This window comes from Plecotus auritus, assembly GCF_963455305.1.
Source record: "Plecotus auritus genome assembly, chromosome: 2".
In the NCBI taxonomy this organism is placed as follows: Eukaryota; Metazoa; Chordata; class Mammalia; order Chiroptera; family Vespertilionidae; genus Plecotus; species Plecotus auritus.
Genome location: NC_137771.1, coordinates 160,642,206 through 160,655,890, shown reverse-complemented (window position 1 = coordinate 160,655,890; position 13,685 = coordinate 160,642,206). Strand labels below are relative to the sequence as shown.

The 13,685-nt window shown below is 47.9% G+C and overlaps 1 protein-coding gene across 2 annotated transcripts in view; it reads right to left on the bottom strand.

Moving 5' to 3' along the window:
• Positions 1 to 3,611, bottom strand: part of BOC (BOC cell adhesion associated, oncogene regulated) — a 68,098-nt gene extending 64,487 nt beyond the window's left edge. For both annotated transcript variants that reach the window (XM_080654345.1, XM_080654346.1), the window contains exon 1: positions 3,532 to 3,611. The gene's annotated coding sequence lies outside the window, so the exon portion shown is untranslated. The remainder of the gene's footprint in view (positions 1 to 3,531) is intronic.
• Positions 3,612 to 13,685: the final 10,074 nt, after the last annotated feature.

Below are 13,685 nucleotides of genomic sequence, written 5' to 3'. Positions count from 1 at the left end.
TTCTGCTCGGCCAAATGCCTTCCCACCCTCACCCCACCCAGGGCACAGAGCACCTGCCTGATCAGACTCGCAGACCCGAGGAGCAATGGATTCAGCTGGCATCTGTGGTGAAGCAGAGCTCCGGACAGCCAATCCAGATGATGTCCCAGGGGCAAAAGAAGAAAAAGTCAGGAGACATGTTCTGAGATGAGACCCAAGATGGAGGCGGCTTTTAGTGCTTGCAAAGTCTGACACTAGAGAGGCCACACAGCCTGGCTTCCTCGTGCTGCTTCCCCAGAGCAGTCAAAACCTTCCAGCTATCGTCCTGGGAAGTCGGTAAAGGGCCCCACGCGCCCCTTAGATTTTGTTGTAAAAGGAACAGTTCTCCTTAAACTAAGAGAACTCTACTTTGGGGGAGAGATTGTCTGGGCAGTTATTTTTCCTTTCTAGCCTGAGTTTTGGAGTCAGCAGCCCTGCAATGAAATATTGTGTGACCAGAACAAGTCATTACAATCATTTAAGCCTCAGCTTTCTTACCTGCAGAATAGGACCACTATGCCCATCTTCCTGGGCCTGCTGGGGACTGGGCTGGGCATACAGTGGGTGCTCACTAAATGGCAGCTGTCATTCTCCACATCACCGGAAGGAGGGCAGAGGCAGGCGGTGCTGCCTCTCTGGCCCTGAGATTCCTGATCTCAGCCTGCCCTCCAGGCCCACAGATGGCTCCCTGAGTGACAGGGTGGTAATTCGTCCCTCCCAGGATGAAGGGTACCTGCTGCTCGTGAGTGCTCACCTCTTGGGGGAGAGTTTGCCACATATACGCCAGGCTTCATTTGTAAATTCAGAGGAACAAAAATTTGTAAATTCAGAGGAACCTCCATCCCCATCCTGCCCTCAGCCACCTGTTCGGTTCTTTTCACCGAAACTCAAGACCTTTGTGGTGTTTCGGTGACAGGGATTGTCTGCCAGCCTTGCTGTTCCCTTTGGGCAGGAGAGCCAAGCTCCCTCCCCTCTCTCCCTTTGTCAAAGACCACCCAGTGGACCTTGCTGGCAAGCTGCCAGCGTCCAGACAGGCGAAAGCGAGGCCTAACCACGCAGCCTCCATCCCTGCAACAGAAAGCTACAGAGCCCAGAGCACCTGACTGAGGGGCTTTCACCTGGAGCTGACACAGCCCTCCCGATGGCGGACCACCAAGGGCGTCGAGGGAGGGCTGCAGGTGACTGCTTCCAGGGCCTGCGCGTTGCAAGAGCCATTCGAATCTAACACGTGGCTGTAACACCGCAGATTTTTATGTAACTCGTTCGCTACAAAACACCCATTCATAATGACAGAGGTAAACAGCTGTGAGTTTCCATCACCTCATGAGGGCTCGCTGTGCTGACTGACGGCGTTATGAAACCCCCTCCACGTGGGCACAGGTAAAAAGGAAGGGCCACAGTAACACCACTGTGGGAGGATCGCCTTTCCACAGAAAGCAGAAAGGGAGTCATGTGGGGGAGAGGACTTGTGAAATAATTAGGAGCAGCCTCTGCTTTCACAGAAAAGTCATAAAGCCAGAACCCCCCAATTTTCCTCTCCAATTAAGTGTGACCCATACCTAATAAACCTGCTGGAATTGTAATGTTAGGTAAGTTCAGCCTAGTAAAGGCACTTGACTGGGACTAATCTGGAAAAATATTGGCAGAGCCAGGGAAGGTGGGGGAGGGCTCTCCTCAAGCGTCCAATTCCAGCCCAGCCTGGGGGCGTCCAAGGCCGCCGGTCCCACAGACACTCCTCCTCTTACCTGTAACTCCCATCGAGTGCGCACGTTACCTCTCAGCAGCCAAGGAGGCTCCTGGGCAACTGCAGGGCCCAGTGGCTTTTATTTGTCCCTAAAATTAATGTCCCCTCACTTGCTGCTCGGGGAGTGATTTCAGAGCCAAGCAAACCTACCCTGGACAGCAGAGCCAAGGGCAATGGAACTGAAAGGCAAAAAGCTGAATTCAGGCCTGTGTTTCTAGAATTCTCAGCTAAAATCTGACATGGACAAGGGGGGAAAAAAAAAGGCACATTTCTCCTTTTCGCCCTGAAAGGTATTCAGTAACTGGTTTTAGAAACGTGTCTAGTACTCGCATGTCTGAGATTCTATATCAATGCAGAAATTCTAGTTTTGAACTTTCCTAAAATTAAAAACAAAACAAAACACACAACAAAAAACTACTCTGAACTTAAAATCTCCTGTGTCAAGAATACTTTAGCCCATAGTCTGCTAAGGAAAGGTAACTTTTCAGGGAAAAAGTAATGAACAACAGGATGAGCAGAGGTGAAGGCACAGCGGCACTGCCTGTTGCTCTGTGCCTGTGAGACTTGGCCAGAGGGGCTGGCGGCCTCTCTCACTGGCCAGTCCACGTGCTGGGACACTGGAGCTGGGGTTGCATTGCTCTGCATTTCCCTTCCCTTCAGTAATGGGATCTGAACGGCGTGGGCTCAGGTTCACAGCAAGTACTCAATCAAAGCTTGTGGAGAGGATGAAGGCTCCAGTCTGCACACGTCATCCTCCTCATCTTGTCCAAGGCTGTCCAAACTCATTTCCGAGGAGAATAAACATTCCTTTGCCATACTTTCTGCTGCTCAGCTCTTTCTGCGTTCTTTTTTAATTCAATCCTACTTACCCTGGCCATATTGTGTGTTTTCCTGCTACTAACCAGGAGGACCAGTTGAGACTTTCCTCAACATTTTCTCTGGCAACCGAGTTAAGTTGACTGTGTATTATTGGCTCTGATCTTTCTCCTATGATTTCCTCTTACTGCCCAAGAATCCTGTCCTGAACATCAAAGGCCTTCTTTGAAGATAAGGCCAAATTCACCATTAGGAAAAGGGAAATTATTTCCTAACTTTATTTCAGAAGATGGAATGACACAGAATCCCTCTGGGTTTTGTGAGATAAACACTGCCCGGGACATCGGATCACAAGGCATTCGCTGTAATACCGCTGACAGAGACATAAACACAGGGCTTTCCTCGCCCAAACCTAAGCAGGACTTTTCCACAGCAGTCTCAGACGCCAAATCCCATAGTAAATGGTTTGCATGCAGCATGTCCAGCAGTTTGTCTCAGGGAAAGGGGGCTTCATGTGGCCAGCCCGGGGGAGAGAGGTCACCACAGGCTCTGACTAAAATGTATGAGTCACACTAGAACCAACTGTCTAGTCCAGTTCCACTTCAGTTGGACCCTTCCAATACCAAATGGGAAGAGACACTCCATCTTCAAGTGGCAACCCAAAACGTGAGACACACCCCACAGGCCAGAGATGCTAGCCAGGGGTCCTCAAACTTTTTAAACAGGGGGACAGTTCACTGTCCCTCAGACCGTTGGAGGGCCGGACTATAGTTTAAAAAAAAAAAAACTATGAACAAATTCCTATGTGCACTGCAGGCCCGGGACGAGTCGGCTGCTAAGCAGGACAGGCAGCGGCACCCGGCGGGCCGGATAAATGTCCTCAGCGGGCCACATGTGGCCCGCGGGCCGTAGTTTGAGGATGCCTGTGCTAGACTGTGGGCAGGAAACCTCACCTGTTTCTTCTATTTCGTTGCTGCTGCCATCAGACGGTGTGAGTGTTGACAAGACTTCATGGGTCATGGGTTCCAGGAAGCTTGTGCTGGGACTGAGGAAAAAGAGAAGTGTCTCATCTTTTGAACAAGCAGATAAACAAACACTTCTAAAGTATTTGCTTTTTATAAGGAGCATTGCTACAAACCAGGGTAATTCCTTATTAATCCATTTTGTGCATAAGAAAACAAAGAAAAAGCAGTTTTTCTAAGATCAGAGGCTCCCTTAAATCTCCAGTTACCTGGTTCCTTGCTAGAAACGAAAAGAAAAATGAAGGACAATGACTGCATTGAAAACAATCTGTTGATCTTACAAAACCATTACCTGTGCATCCAGCATCCCCTTTTCATCAATATTCACCAAATATCTCTCAAAAGCACATTATCAGCTGGCTTCATACAAAGTAAGGTGGGTTTCCTGGGAAGAGGTTTGGGGAAAGGCAGCAAGCAAGAAGTGGACCCAGCAAAGTCCAGGGCCAGCTACTGCCATGTCAGGCTGGAGCAGAAGGCTCCTAGGGAGGCGCCATCATCATGCAGTGGGACTGAGCCACATGTGAGAGGGCTAAGGAGTTTGGATTGTAAACTTCAACTCTTTTTGAGCTGGGTGGTGACTTGTTTGTAGGACTGATGGGAGATGGGTGGGGCAGACAGTGGAGAGTCCAGCCACATGTCAGCAACAACTGTGAGGGGCATGAACAAGTGTGGAGGTAACAGGACTGGAGAGATGGTGTGGATGGTGGAATAATAAAAGGAAGGGCAGGAAAGACTGGATGAGCTTGGGAGGGAGTCTAACTCAGAGGCAGTGGAGATGCAGGGATCCATTAGCTCAGTGGTTTGAACCAGTGTGAATGGAGTCCACAGGCAGAGCCAGGGCCCCAACCCAGGTTTCCTAATCCTCTGGGCAGTGCCACTTGATCTGAATCTTTTAAGCCTTGCTTCCGGTATTGCTCCTCCCTTTCTCTACCCATTACCACCCTGTGGGGTCTAAGGAGGCACAAGCCCTATTGAGGAAGGCTTTTGGTAAACATGGATTTCTAGATTAAAAACAAACACCCTCTTCATCCCACCCCCCCACCCCTGGCCTCAAATATTTGATGTAGCCTCATAAATGATGCAAAGATTACATGTGAGGGCTTCATGTGGGAGCACTGTTAGGATTCGGTCGTTCCCACCAATAGCAAAAGGACTGGACATATCTGTTTTCTGAGTCTTTGGTCAAAAACATAGAGATGCTTCAGGGCTGTCACAACTATGTGAAAAGTATTTACGCACATGGATGAAGAAACACAAGTTGTATTATAGCATGGGATTGTGAGTAATTTTCAAAAAGTTTCTTTATTAGTAGATGCTTGTGCAATAATTAAAAATGGGGTAGGGGGCTAGTTTGGAGAACCACCCTTGGACTAAGAAAGCTTATTCTCCTGGGACAAGATGCTCCCAGCCCTGGTTCTGATGTGCTATAGATGTTGTTGTACTGAAGTATGGAGATGACAAGAAGTTCCATATATTAAAGTAAACAGATTTTTAAAAATCTAAAAAATCACTTTCTTTCCTCTCCCTCTCCAATTTCCATTCCCCCCCGCCCCGCCCTTTCTTATTTTTCTGGACAGCAAGGAAGTTTGGAGTTTGAAGGAAAGAAAGCAAACTCCAGAGGCATAATATCTTTTGGTGCCAGGTTAATAACTTTCTTTCCTGTTACTATCCAGAAAGGACTGGATAGTAATTATCTGTTGCACTTGGGTCTTCTTTGGTTTCTTCTCACTTGTTTGAAAGACAAAGAGGGGAAAATACTTATTCATGAATCATATCAGTGTCTTCGCTGAAGTCTGAACCCAGACCCCTAGGGCCTGTGAAAGACTGACCACCAGGCTCACTTCTCACCCTCCTTGCTTAAACCCTGGGGTTCCCTCAGGAAGTCAACGGAATTATTTCATGAGTAAAATCTCCTACTCCTTCTTAGGGCATGGGAACCACAGATAAGTTGTTAAAGAGGGCTGGGAGCCCAAACACTTGAAAGAACACTTCAAAGTCAGGACAATCTCTGGACCCAAATTTGTAGGACGATGGAAAGGAACATAAATCACCCTCTTATCACAAGTTGGCCAACCAATCAACAGCTCTCTGTTGATTTTAAGCCTTGCTTCCGGTATTGCTCCTCCCTTTCTCAACCCATTACCACCCTGAAGGGGTCTAAGGAGGTAAAAGCCCTATTGAGGAAGGCTGTTTGGTAAATGTGGATTTCTAGATTAAAAACAAACACCTTCCTCATCCCACCCCCCTACCCTCTTCTTCCCAGACTTGGTCAAGGAACCAATCAACCTGGCCTCTATCAACCTCCTCTCCCAAGTAAAGCCGACTCCAGTGGCTTAGGCAATTCTCTTAAGTAAATGTCTCTTCCAATGTTACTGAGATCTCTTGAAAGAGGATAAAAGGGACAGTGTCTGTCGTCTCCATCCTCAGATTTTGTAGGTGTAGACATTCTCCAGCCACTTGAAGGGCCAAACTCTGGGTAATAGGTGGGGTCAGGCGGGGTCAGCAAAGAGGCACAATAAAGCAACTCCTACTTCTTTCATTTTTACCTCTTTCCATAAACTCGAAAACTCATCTGGCAGGAAAGTCATAACTCCACTGCTGTTCCCTCCCTGCCTCTATCCCACTGACCCCAAGGTGCTTCAAGATTACCATGGGAACCTTCTGGGTTTCAATGACCAGACCATTAAAAAGTGCCAATTATAAGACCTCAGAAACGTTCCTGGGTAACCTGTTACACACCTCAAAATGGCCACGCTCCTGCCTCAGAGTCACTTTAAGTAAAGTTTAGAAAACAGGTCATCCAGATGTACTGAGCCCTCCAACCCCCACCTCAGTCCAACAAGACCCTATTTTAATATTGTCTATACTGCCCTTTAGAGAATAGGGATTGATTTATTAACTGTAAACAGAGGGGTGAAAAAAACAAAAACAAAAACCCATCACAGAGCGGGGCTGCCGATTCAGGGTCCAGTTGTGGGATAAATCAGAAATGTATGTGCATTCAAGAATTTTGAAAATGACATTCGTTCAGTGGCCAATGTTTGCAAAGTTCTGGGTAACAGAGAACTAGGTGACAAATGGGAGCTGGTTACAGGGCACTTGTGGGGGGGGGGGGAGAGGGGGTAGGGCCACAAGGGTCTGACACCAAAAATATGCTTTTCACTCAGTCCAAGGAGGTAATTCTGGGTCAAAAACTTATGTGAGCCCATCTGAACCAGCTGAGAAGGGATGGGGGAGGGGCAGAGCACCCCACCACACCCAGAAAGTGCCTGTTTAGGACCGCTGGTGTGCGGTTTGGGTATTCTTAGCTTTACTGCCACATCTCTGGAGCGACACAACAACCATTCAAGTAACCCTGCCACTGCCATCCCCATCCCCAAGACAAAACTCAATAAAACAAATCTTCAATTCCTCTGGTCTGTCTGCTCACCACCCCCCAAAATCCTCCCATCACCTGGAAGAGCAAACTAATCTCGGGCATCCTTGAGGTTTAGCAGGGCCTTCAAAACAAAACCCCAGCAGAAAATTCTTCCTAGGTTCCTTGCCCCTCCCCACAGCCCCTTCCCACTTGTTCAGCGGTTCATGGCCCCACCTTCTCACAGTTATACAAACAAAAACTCCAAGAGCACAACCCCAGGAGCACGCTGCGCGCAAACGCGCGAACACACACTCCCTTTTACTGCTGCCCCAACCCCACAGACACCTCTGGACACTCCACTTCAGCCTCGTCCCTTCCACCCCTACAGCTGGGGATGCTCATTTTAAACGCCAATACCATAAAACCTCACCCCGAAAAGGACCAAACTGGTGTTGGGTGGTTCTGTGCATTTGTCAATCCCATGTGGGTTTCTCCCCATGGTCCGGCGCACGGAGCCAGAGCATTGGTGTCAAACTTCGGGGGAAGTTTGGGAGGCTATCCCTGCGCTTCCACCCCAGGAGCTTCCGGGAGCCACCGGCCAGCCCGCACCGCAGGGAACGATATGAGGCGCCCCAGGCACCCCCCTGCCCGCCACGACCCCACTTCTCGTCCCCGCGCCGGCGTGCCCCGCCTCGGCCGCAGCCACCGCCAGACCCGCGGGCAGAGCGCTCGGACCCGCTCCGGCCACCCGCGCGTCCCCATCAGCCACCCGCTGGAGCTTCCTCGGCTTCGCTGGCCTGCGGTCGCCTCCCGCTCCCTCCCTCCCCAAACCAACAAATAAACACAACTTTTTATGAAAAGAAAACAAACTTCAGAGACGTGACTCACCTCTGGTGCAGCCGGCTCCTGGGAAGGGAGAGCCGGCCCGGGGCCAGCGTGGTGAGCACAGAGAGAACTACACAGCACCGCACCGCACGGACACGCAACCCGCACAGTGACACGCAGCAACGCACAAAACCGGAGAGCGGCCACAGCCGGAGCAACAAAGGAGCCCCGAGTGCGGGCCGGGAGCGAGGACGCGTGCGGGCGCGTGCGGCTGCGGCGGGCGTGTGAGTGTGAGTGTGAGTGTGTGTGTGTGTGTGAGTGCGCGCGCGCGTGTGAGTGTGTGCGCTTGTGTGTGTGCGCGCGCGCGGCTGACACCGCGGGCCGGGCTCAGGGTCCCCGCGGCAGGAAGCGGGGGCCGCGGCGGCGGCAGCAGCAGGACAAGGCAGGGGACGCCGCGCCGGGCGCACCCGGTCCCTCCATATGGAAGAAGCTTTTTTGGATGACTGAACTCGCAGACAATATCTTCTTTTGCTTCTCCTGCCTAGGAACCTCCCATTACCGCGCAAGGCGGAGGAGGGGGGCTGAGAAGGCGGGGAGGAGGGGGAGGAGCAAAATGGAGCAAAGAAAACGTCTTGGAAAGGAAGCTGGAAAAAAAAAGTCTCCCAAACTCAGTTTTTCTCCTAACACCCATTTTCTTTCTGTTGCGCCTTCGTCTCGCGCTTCCCCCAACTTCTCTCTTTCCCATACAACTGGGATGTCCTCTACTTTTCTCCCACACCCGCGGGCTCCCCTGGACACCCACTTTCTCCTTAGCTTAACCTTGGATCCTTGCTCTCATAGGCTATTCTCCTCTCTCCAGTCTCTTCTCCCCAAGCTTTTTTTCTGATATCCCTCCTCTCAACAGTCTCTCGTTCATGCTGCAAACTATTGACTAAATCATTAAAAGCAAACTTTGTTATTAAACTTGTTCCCCCCCACTCCCAAAGTTCGTTAGCAACTGTGGAGAAAATAAGGAAACCAGTCTTGGGGAAGCCCCAAGGCCACTTTCCCGGACCCCGGGTGGATTGGAGAGGGAGGGTTTGCCATCCTCGTTGACAGCGCCCTGCCCTGACCTCCATTCATCATCCCAGGATGGAGGAGCAAGGAAAAGGATGAGAGGGGGAGGGGCGAGGGGCTCCAGAGAAAAGTTATCTCCGTGTGTGTTAAATCCTCTCTTTAGTGTTGGGCAGAAAACATTCAGAATAGCGGTTCTCAAACTTGAGTTGCATCAGAACCCCCAGGAGGCTTATTAAAACACAGTCTGCTGGGCCCCACCCCCAGAGTTTCTGAGTTAGTAGGGTCTGGGGTGGGCCCGGGGAATTTTCATTTCTAGTAAGTTCCCAGGTGCTGCTGCCGCTGCTGGTCCAGGGCTACATTTTATTTATTTATTATTTATCTTTTTATTTTATTATTTTTAATTTAAAAATTTTAATTGATTTCAGAGAGAAGAAGGGAGAGGGGGAGAGAGAGAGAAACATCAATGAGAGATAAACATGATTGACTGCCTCCTGAAGCCCCTACTGGGGATCAAGCATGTGCTCTGACCTGGAATCCAACCAGCCACCTCCTGGTGCAGGGAACCATGCTCAACCAACTAAGCCACACCTGCCCGGCGAGGGCCACACTTTAAAAACTTACTTCTTCAGGGTATCGAGAAGTCAAACATATACTGAGTTGGTGGCATGTTAGGTCCCCTTATTCTTTGAGGATGAAACATAAATTGTGAAGGGTCATTTCATACCCTTAGATGGCCACTGAGTAAACCAAGACCCCAAAGGGTTAAGGTGTTTATTCAAAGTGAACCTCGAGTTTGTACAAAAGTAGGAAGGAAGGTGACGTGGGAGTTGGTCAGGCAGACCAAGAGTGGGGCGAATGACAGTGTTGCCCTCCCTTCCCCTGGGAGTCAGGAAGCTACTGCGTGGCTTTGAAAAAGTCACAACCTTTCTGGGCCTCTGGGCCTCAATTTTGTTTTCTTTAGTTTTTCATCAGTAAAAATACATTATGCTGAACATATGATTTTAATAGAATCTGAATAGAAAGATGTTTAAAAGGGCAACATAAGTATATTTTATACATTTTCAACAAGATGAAAAAGACCATGAACCCCCTCTTTGAACTATACATTTGTATCCTTTCTTCTCTAGTTCCTTCCCTCCCCACTATCCGTCTCTTTTAATCGCCAACATTCTCCAAGACCTGTTTTCTCCCCCCAGTTAATTATGATGTTAGCTTCTATCTTCTTACTGTCCTCCTTCTGAGGCACAATTCAGGCCTACAACCCCTGGGGTCCACCCTGGGTACAGAACTCTTCTTTTCCCAAGGGAATGGGTCAGCCAGCCTTCCACTGCACTGAAAACACCCCCTTTTCCCACAGCCCCACCAAGGGGATCCTGCTGTTTGGTTTTCAAAGATGATTCCAAGTATCACTGGCAATGTGGGAGTCCAATGAGAACAGGATACATGAAGTTTTCACTGATTCTTCAATTTCCTATATATAGGAAGATTATATATATATATATATATATATATATATATATATATATATACACACACACACACACACACACACACACACTAGTATCTATACTAATGAAAGGGTAATATGCTAATTAGACTGGGAGACCTTCCGGGAGACCTTCTGGACATCCTTCTGGACAAATCCATGGTGGCGGGGCTGAGGCAGAGGCGGTTAGGGGCGACCAGGCCAGCAGGGGGAGGCAATTAAAGGCAAGCAGGCTGGTGTGGGGGGGCAGTTGGGGGCAATCAGGCCATGGGCGTGGTTAGGGGCGAGCAGGCAGGCAGGCAGGTGAGTGGTTAGGAGCCAGTGGTCCCGGATCGGGCCTAAACCAGCAGTCAGACATCCCCTGAAGGGTCCCAAATTGGAGAAGGTGCAGGCTCACTAGTGTGTGATTATATATATATGTGTGTGTGTGTGTGTGTGTGTGTGTGTGTATGTATGTATCAACATCTCCAAGATCTCCCTTACCCCTTTACATTGTCCTAGGACTTACTCCCAGGATTCTCCATTCCCTTTATTCTGGCCTTTGGGTCTCACCCTGGACTCTGAGTCAAGGAGTCAGAGCACCACAGAAAACAAAGATTATCACAGTCTTCACCAACACTATTTAGCCAGGAGAAAAACCCATGGTCTTGTAATTAACAGAAGAGTCCCTCCATCCCAGGCTGTTCACATGGCTGCTCATCTTTCCCATACAGTTTAGACAGAATGCAGATCACAGCTTAATTGAGAGGGCTTAATTCTGCCGCAGCATCAAGCACACGTTAGCACCTCTGACAACACATCTTACTGTTGGTATGGCTCTTCGTATTAACATAATTATGTTTGTTATTATTATTCTTTTAAGAACATTGTATCTCTGAACTCTCCCCTGTGCCTTGCTTAAGTCTCCCTTCCTCCTTCCCTCTCTGTTAGTTTCTCTATTCTAACCCCCTCCCCCCCCCCCCCCCACAGTAGCCCTGAGCCATCTTCGTCAGAGTCTGGGCTTCTGGAAAGATGCTTTCTGCTACTCTTCACTCTGCTGTTCAAGGTGACTGCCCTCTGGCATCTTACTTTCTTATGGGCTTTCTGAGCCTCCATCAAGAAGGAAGCATTTAGTATGGAAGCGATCATCACATTTATTATGTTTGGGGGCAGGCAGGGACTGTAGGTCTAATAACTCACCATATCACGAAGGCTGTGCCGAGTAACTGCAAGGAATCCCAGTGAGTGAGGTGAAGAGAGGGGTGTTCCCGCCTCAGTGTGCTGCAGATACTACCTGTATCATAAAAACAGAGAGCTAGGTTGTGAAAGCGATCTGGAGAGGATTATGCTGAGAAAATTACTAAGATGTAGACAAAGAGAATAATTTTTCCTGTTTAAATATAAATCTGTTCTACCCAGAGGAAAGGGGGTCTGGGTGAAAAGGTGAATGGATTAAGAAGTGCAAATTGGTAGTTATAAAATAGTCATAGTGATATAAAGTATAGCATAAGGAATATAATCAATAATATTGTAATAACCATGTATGGTATCAGGTGGGTATATCAGGGGGAACAATTTGTAGGTATATGATTCACTATGCTGCATACTTGAAACTAATACAAAATAATATTGAATGTAAACTGTATTTGAAAAATAAAAGTTGAGAAATTCCAAACACGTCATATATATATATGTGTATGTATATATGTATATATTTATATGCATATATACATATATATATATACATATATATATATATATATATTCTCCTGATTATAAAATATGCTCATTGAAAAAAAATTAGGAAAACACAAAGAAGGGGGAAATCACCTTAAATCCTACCCAGGGATGACACTGTAACCAGATTGAGATGTTTTTCTAGTTATTTTTTGCTATTATTTTTGTTTCTCATTAATACAGATACATACTTCATCTACATTGAGTATATGAGTTAATTGATCAGAATTGGAAGATATTTTAAAGGGCAACATAAACAGATACCTTTATTCAATATTTTGTAGTACTTTTTTCTTACACATTTGGTAATTTAGGCAGGAGCCAGTTTCTTTATTGACTTATCTGACACTTGCATATTTTGCAAAATTGTGTCCATTGCACAGCATATACAAGTAGTTATCCTACTTTTTAAATTTAATATCCTAATGTGATTCTTATCTCCAGGTCATTAAGTCTTCTCTAAAGTTCAACTTTAACAGCTATGTACTATTCCATCAAAAAGAGAGATTGTTATTTATTCCTATCTATACTAATAAAAGGATAATATGCTAATTAGACCGGACATCCATCTGGATGGCGGGGACTGAGGCAGAGGCAGTTAGGGGTAACCAGGCCAGCAGGCAGGGGAACAGTTAGGGTGATCAGGCCAGCAGGGGAGTAGTTAGGGGTGATCAGGCCAAAAGGGGGGCAGTTAGGGGCTTTCAGGCCGGCAGGCAGAGGTGGTTAGAGGCAATCAGGCTGGCAGGCAGAGGCAATTAGGGGTGATCAGGCAGGCAGGGGAGCAGTTAGGGGCATTAGGCAGGCAGGCAGAGTGGTTAGGGGTGAGCAGGCAGGCAGGCAGGTGAGCAGTTAGGAGCCAGCCATCCTGGACTGGGAAAGGGATGTCTGGCCGCCAGTTTAGGCCCTATCCCACAGGGGTCGGGCCTAAACTGGCAGCTGGACATCCCTCGAGGGGTCCTGGATTGGAGAGGGTGCAGGCCAGGCTGAGGGACCCCCCCCACATGCATGAATTTGTGCCCCGCGCCTCTAGTTCTTGTATATTTAGATTGTTTCTATTTTTGTTATGATCATGCTTCGCAGTTGACTAAACATCTTATCATAAACCTTTATTTTAAACTAGAGGCCCTTCCCCCGGCTGCTGACACTGGCTTCCCTCAGGCACCAGGACCCGGGCTTCCCTCGCAGCCCCGGCTTCGTCCAGAAGGACATCTGGTCTAATTAGCATATTATGCTTTTATTATTATAGATTCTGATTATTTCCTAAGGGTGAATTCCTATGGGTAGGAGTTTTGGATCAATGGATATAACATTTTAAAAGCTTTTGATTGGTATTGCAAAATGGTCCTCTAGTGGCCCCAATGTACATTTTCATCTCTTAGATCTCAACAACAAGATCATCAAACACAAGGCCCCACGCAGACACTTGATTGAATTATCTAGTTTGGAAGACTGCACTGGCCAGATAAAGAAAACAACTGTCGGGGGGGGGGGGGGGGGGGGGGGGGCAGGTAAAGGCATGTACTGTGGGGAAGGGGAGGGTGGGGGGAGGTCAATGGGGGAAAAAAAGAGACATATGTACTACTATTTTTAATACTTCAAACAATTTAAAAAAATGTAAAAAAATAAAATAAAATAAAATAAAAA